The sequence below is a fragment of the Hyperoodon ampullatus genome (genome assembly GCF_949752795.1).
Source record: "Hyperoodon ampullatus genome assembly, chromosome: 1".
In the NCBI taxonomy this organism is placed as follows: Eukaryota; Metazoa; Chordata; class Mammalia; order Artiodactyla; family Ziphiidae; genus Hyperoodon; species Hyperoodon ampullatus.
In genome coordinates, this window is record NC_136914.1 from 79598274 (window position 1) to 79605257 (window position 6984).

Here is a 6984-nt window from a genome sequence, read left to right on the forward strand (position 1 = left end):
TGTGTTTGACAGTCCTCAAGGAACGGAGAAAATTAAATTTTGTATTTTAACTTGTCATGGGAAGGATTTCAAAACCTTTGGACAAAATGTGATATGTACACACATATATTTATGAAATATATGTACATATACACACAAAAATGTAAATGTATTCCAAGTAATTATATGACCTTGGAGAAAGTTTTAAATTTGCTATAAGTAAACTTTCTCATTTACAAAAATTAATTTGTGTCACAATTGCGATTTTATAGTGATTTACTTGATCTTTGGTCATCTTGCTTTTTTTAAGACTTGTAAATTATTTCCATAGATTAAGACTTTTTGCTTGTATCTCTAATACTTTTGAAGGTATAGAGAACATCTTATCCAATCAATTGTTAATTCACAGTATTCCAAGGTATTCTTTAAAATATATGTATCTATTTTTCAGGGTTGGGAATAAATAGGATCTCTTGAGTACTCCTCATTTAATATGAGGAACTTAACAAGGGTTGTTTCCTCAGACCAATTCACTTATCCTACCACACACATTTTGATCAATTTAAAAAATTTCATCCGATAATTTTTGTCTGCTTTTTTATTGTTAATCTAAAATCTGATTAATTTTATCACATAATTAATTATTTATTTATTTTTAACAACATCTTTGTTGGAGTATAATTGCTTCACAATACCATGTTAGTTTCTGTTGCACAACATAGCGAATCAGACATATGCATACACATGTCCCCATATACCCTCCCTCTTGAGCCTCCCTCCTATCTTCCATATCCCACCCCTCTAGATCATCACAAAGCACCGAACCAATGTCCCTGTGGTATGAAGCTGCTTCCCACCAGCCAACTATTTTACATTCGGTAGTGTATATACGTCGATGCTACTCTCACTTTGTCCCAGCTTCAACCCCCCACCCCATGTCATCAAGTCCATTCTCTATGTCTACCTCTTTATTCCTGCCCTGAAACTAGGTTCATCAGTACCATTTTTTTTTTTTTTTAGATTCTGTATATATGCGTTAGCATACGGTATTTGTTTTTCTCTTGCTGACTTACTTCACTCTGTATGACAGACTCTAGGTCCATCCACCTCACTACAAATAACTCAATTTCATTAGATTTTATGGCTGAGTAATATTCCATTGTATATATGTGCCACATCTTCTTTATCCATTCATCTGTCAGTGGACATTAGGGTTGGTTTCATGACCTGGCTATTGCAAATAGTGCTGCAAAGAACATTGTGGTACATGTCTCTTTTTGAATTATGGTTTTCTCAGGGTATATGCCCAGTAGTGGGATTGCTGGGTCATATGGTAGTTCTATTTTTAGTTTTTTAAGGAACCTCCATACTGTTTTCCATAGTGGTTGTATCAATTTACATTTCCACCAACAGTGTAGGAGGGTTCCCTTTTCACCACACCTTTTCCAACATTTATTGTTTCTAGCTTTTTTGATAATGGCCATTCTGACAAGCATGAGGTGATACCTCATTGTAGTTTTGATTTGCATTTCTCTAATAATTAGTGATGTGGAGCATCTCTTCATGTGCCTCTTGGCCATCTGTATGTCTTCTTCAGTGAAATGTCTACTTAGGTCTTCTGCCCATTTTTTAACTGGATTGTTTGTTTTTTTGATATTGAGCTCCATGAGCTGCTTGTATATTTTGGTGATTAATCCTTTGTCTGCTGTTTCATTTGCAAATATTTTTTTACCCATTCTGAGTGTTGTCTTTTGGTCTTGTTTATGGTTTCCTTTGCTGTGCATAAGGTTTTAGGTTTAACTAAGTCCCATTTGTTTACTTTTGTTTTTATTTGTTACTCTAGGAGGTGGGTCAAAAAAGATCTTTCTGTGGTTTATGTCAAGAATGATTTTCCTATGTTTTCCTCTAAGAGTTTTATAGTGTCTGGTCTTACATTTAAGTCTCTAATCCATTTGGAGTTTATTTTTCTGTAGGGTATTAGGTAATGTTCTAATTTCATTCTTTTACATGTAGCTGTCCAGTTTACCCAGTACCACTTATTGAAGAGGCTGTCTATTCTCCATTGTATGTTCTTCCCTCCTTTGTCATAAATTAGGTGCCAGTATGTGTGTGGGTTTATCTCTGGGCATTCTATCCTGTACCATTGATCTATATTTCTGTTTTTGTTCCAATACAATACTGTCTTGATTAGTGTAGCTTTGTGGTATAGTTTGAAGTTAGGGAGCCTGATTCCTTCAAGTCTGTTTTTCTTTCTCAAGATTGCTTTGGCTATTCGGGGTCTTTTGTGTTTCCATGCAAATTGTAAGAATTTTTGTTCTAATTCTGTGAAGAATGCCATTGATAGTTTGATAGGATTACATTGAATCTGTAGATTGCTTTGGGAAGTATAGTCATTTTCACAATATTGATTCTTCTATTCCAAGAACATGGTATATTTCTCCATCTGTTTATGTCATTTTTGATTTCTTTCATCAGTGTTTTATAGTTTACTGAGTGCAAGTCTTTCACCTCCTTGGGCAGTTTTATTCCTAGGTATTTTATTCTTTTTGTTGCAGTGGTAAATGGGAGTATTTCTTTAATTTCTGTTTCTGATTTTTCGTTGTTGGTGTATAGGAATGCCAGAGATTTCTGTGCATTAATTTTGTATCCTGCAACTTTACCAAATTCATTGACTACTTCTAGTAGTTTTCTGGTGGCATCTTTAGGATTTTTTATATATAATATCATGTCATAGGCAAAGAGTGACAGTTTTCATTCTTCTTTTCCAATTGTATTCCTTTTATTTCTTTTTCTTCTCTGATTGCCAAGGCTAGGACTTCCAAAACTATGTTGAATACGAGTGGCGAGAGTGGATATCCTTGTCTTTTTCCTGATCCTAGTGGAAATGGTTTCAGTTTTTCACCATTGAATATGATGCTTGCTGTGGGTTTGTCATATATGGCCTTTATTATGTTGAGATATGTTCCCTCTATGCCCATTTTCTGGAGAGTTTTTATCATAAATGGCTGTTGAATTTTGTCAAAACTTTTTATGCATCTTTTGAGATGATCATATGGTTTTTATTCCTTAATTTGTTAATGTGGTGTATCACATTGATTGATTTGCATATATTGAAGAATCCTTGCATCCCTGGGATAAATCCCAATTGATCATGGTGTATGATCCTTTTAATGTGCTGTTGTATTCTGTTTGCTAGTATTTTGTTCAGGATTTTTGCATCTATGTTCATCAGTGATATTGGTCTATAATTTTCTTTTTTTGTGATACCTTTTTCTGGTTTTGCTATCAGGGTGATGGTGGCTTCGTAGAATGAATTTGGGAGTGTTTCTCCCTCTGCAATTTTTTGGAAGAGTTTGAGAAGGATCAGTGTTAGCTCTTCTCTAAATGTTTGCTAAAAATATGCCTATGAAGCCATCTGGTCCTGGACTTTTGTTTGTTGGAAGATTTTTAATTATGGTTTCAATTTCATTACTTGTGATAGGTTTGTTTATATTTTCTAATTCTTCCTGGTTCAGTCTTGGAAAATTGTACCTTTCCAAGAATTTGTCTATTTCTTTGTGGCTGTCCATTTTATTGGCGTACAGTTGTTTGTAGTAGTCTTTTATAATCCTTTGTATTTCTGCAGTGTCAGTTGTGATTTCTCCTATTTCATTTCTAATTTTATTGGTTTGTGTTCTCTCCCTTTTTTTTTCTTGATGAGTCTGGCTAAGGGCTTATCAATTTTGTTTATTTTCTCAAAGAACCAGCTTTAGTTTTATTGCTCTTTGCTATTGTTTTCTTCATTTCTATTTCACTTATTTCTGCTCTGATCTTTTTGATTTCTTTCCTTCTGTTGACTTTGGGTTTTCTTTGTTCTTTCTCTAGTTGTTTTAATTGTAGGGTTAGATTGTTTATTTGAGATTTTTTTTTTTTGTTTCATGAGGTGAGATTGTATTCCTATAAACTTCCCTCTTAGAACTGCTTTTGCTGTGTCCCATAGGTTTTGGGTTGTCATGTTTTTGCTGTCATTTGTTTCTGTGTATTTTTAAATTTTTTCTTTGATTTCTTCAGTGATCTCTTGGTTATTTAGGAACGCACTGTTTAGCCTCCATGTATTTGTGTTTTTTACCATTTTTTCCCCGTAATTGATTTCCGATCTCATAGCATTGTGGTCAGAAAAGATGATTGATATGATTTCAAATTTCTGAGGCTTGATTTGTGATCCAAGATGTGATCTAGCCTGGAGAATGTTCCATGTACCTTTAGGAATAAAGCATATTCTGCCACTTTGGGGTGGAATATTCTATAAATATCAATTAGATCTATCTGGTCTATTGTGACAATTAAAGCTTTTGTTCACTTATTTATTTTCTGTTTGGATGATCTGTCCATTGGTGTAAGTGGAGTGTTAAAGTCCCCACTATTATTGTGTTACTGTTGATTTCTCCTTTCATGGCTGTTAGCATTCACCTTATGAATTGAGGTGTGCCTATGTTGGGTGCATAAACATTTATAATTGTTATTTCTTCTTGGATTGACCCTTTGATCATTATGTAGTGTCCCTCCTTACCTCTTGTAACAGACTTTATTTTAAAGTCTATTTTATCTGATATGAGTATTGCTTCTCCAGCTTTCTTTTGATTTCTATTTTCATGGAATATCTTTTTCCATCCCTTCAGTTTCAGTCTCTGTATGTCCCTAGGTCTGAAGTGGGTCTCTCATAAACAGCATATATATGGCTCTTGTTTTTGTATTCATTCAGTCAGTCTGTGTCTTTTGGTTGGGACATTTAATCCACTTACATTCAAGGTTATTATTGATATGTATGTTCCTATTACAATTTTCTTAATTGTTTTGGGTTTGTTTTTGTGGGTCTTTTTCTTCTCTTCTGTTTCCTGCTGAGAGAAGTTTCTTTAGCATTTGTTGTAAAGCTGGTTTGGTGGAGCTGAATTCTCTTAGCTTTTGTTTGTCTGAAAAATTTTGACTTCTCCATTCAATCTGAATGAGATCCTTCCTGGTTAATCTTGGTTGTAGGTTTTTCTCTTTCATCTCTTTAAGTATATTCTGCCACTCCCTTCTGGCCTGCAGAATTTCCACTCAAAAATCAGCTGATAACCTTATTCCTTTGTATTCCTTGCTATTCCTTTGTATGTTATTTTTTGTTTTTCCCTTGCTCCTTTTAATATTTTTTCTTTGAATTTAATTTTTGTTAGTTTGATTAATATGTTTCTTCGTGTGTTTTTCCTAGGGTTTATGTTGTATGGGACTCTCTGTGCTTTCTGGACTTGGGTGACTATTTCTTTTCCCATGTTAGGGAAGTTTTTCACTATAATCTCTTCATATATTTTCTCAGACCCTTTATTTTTCTCTTCGTCTTCTGGGACCCCTATAATTTGAATGTTGGTGCATTTAGTGTTGTCCCAGAGAGGTCTCTGAGATTGTCTTCAATTCTCTTCATTCTTTTTTCTTTATTCTGCTCCTCAGCAGTTATTTCCACCATTTTGTCTTCCAGCTCACTTATTCATTCATCTGCCTCCATTATTGATTCCTTCTAGTGTATTTTTCATTTCAGTTATTGTGTTGTTCATCTCTGTTTGTTTGATCTTTAGTTCTTCTAGGTCTTTCTTAAACATTTCTTGTATTTTCTCAATCTGTGCTTCCACTCTATTTCCGAGATGCTGGAGCAACTTTACTATCATTACTCTGAATTCTTTTTCAGGTAGGTTACCTATTTCCTCTTCATTTATTTGGTCTTGTAGGTTTTTACCTTGCTCCTTCATCTGTGACATATATTTTTGCTGTCTCTTTTTTTTTTTTTTTTTTTTTTTTAGTGTGACTGTGTTCCTGTTTTACTGGTTGTTTGGCCTGAGGCTTCCAACACTGAAGTTTGTAGGCTATTGTGTAAAGCTGGGTCTTGGTGCTGAGATGAGGAACTCTGTGAGACCTCACTCTGATGAATATTCCCTGGGGTCTGAGGTTCTCTTTTAGTCCAGTGGTTCAGACTCAGAGCTCCCACTGCAGGAGCACCTGCCCAACCCCAGGCTTGCCAATCAAGATTCCGCAAGGCATGTGGGGCAGCAGAAAAAAAATAAATAAATAACAAAGTAAAAAATAAAATTAGACTTGGAAACTAACAGAAAAGTTATAAAGAATGTAAAAATAAAAATATATCAACAACCAGAAAGTACATCAGTACCACAACAGTAAAAAAGAGGAGGAAGGAAAAGAAAATAAAAGGTGGGGGGAAGGCCTTGGCTGTGGAGAGCGGGGCCTAAGCAAGTGTGAGGTTTAGGTGGTGGGCGGGGCCAATGTTCAGGACCCACAGGGCTGGAAAAGGCCCTGGGGGCTGTGGAGGGTGGGGCTTCAGCTCATAGAACAAAGGGGCCCAGGTGTGGCCCCCATCCCTGGTCTCAGAGGGCAGGGGACCTCATCTGGGAGCCCAGCAGGCTTCCTGGGCTCAATTGGGTGGGACAAATGCCCTCCTCTCCTCTCCTGCTCCTCCAGTGTAGGGTCTGGGAGGGCTGCTTCCACCTGCCTCTCCTGATCTTACTGATTTTTTTAATAGCTTTAGCAGGTCCAGTCTCAGTCCTGTAGACATTCCTGAATCCCAGGGTAAAAGTCACTTGCATTGTTCAGGTAGGGATCCATGCTACAGCAGCTAGGAAAAGGTGCTAACCTTCGACCCAGCCTCCATCCAGGCTATCCTACTCCCTCATTATCACATAATTGTTTTATTATAGCAAATATTAACAACAAAACTCTTTTTGATATTTACTATCCACAGAAATATATGTGTATGTTTGTGTATACATATATTATGTATATAATAGGTATATCTATATATACCTTTAGGGTTTACAACATTTCCATGAATTATGTGTTATTACTATGCTCATTTTGTGTATGAGGAAACAAGTTCAGAAATATAAAATAATGTTTTTCCAATGCTACTTAAGTAAAAGCAGTAAAATAGGCAATTAAATTATATCAATCTGGCTCCAGAGCCAAAGGGTACACTTCTTGACA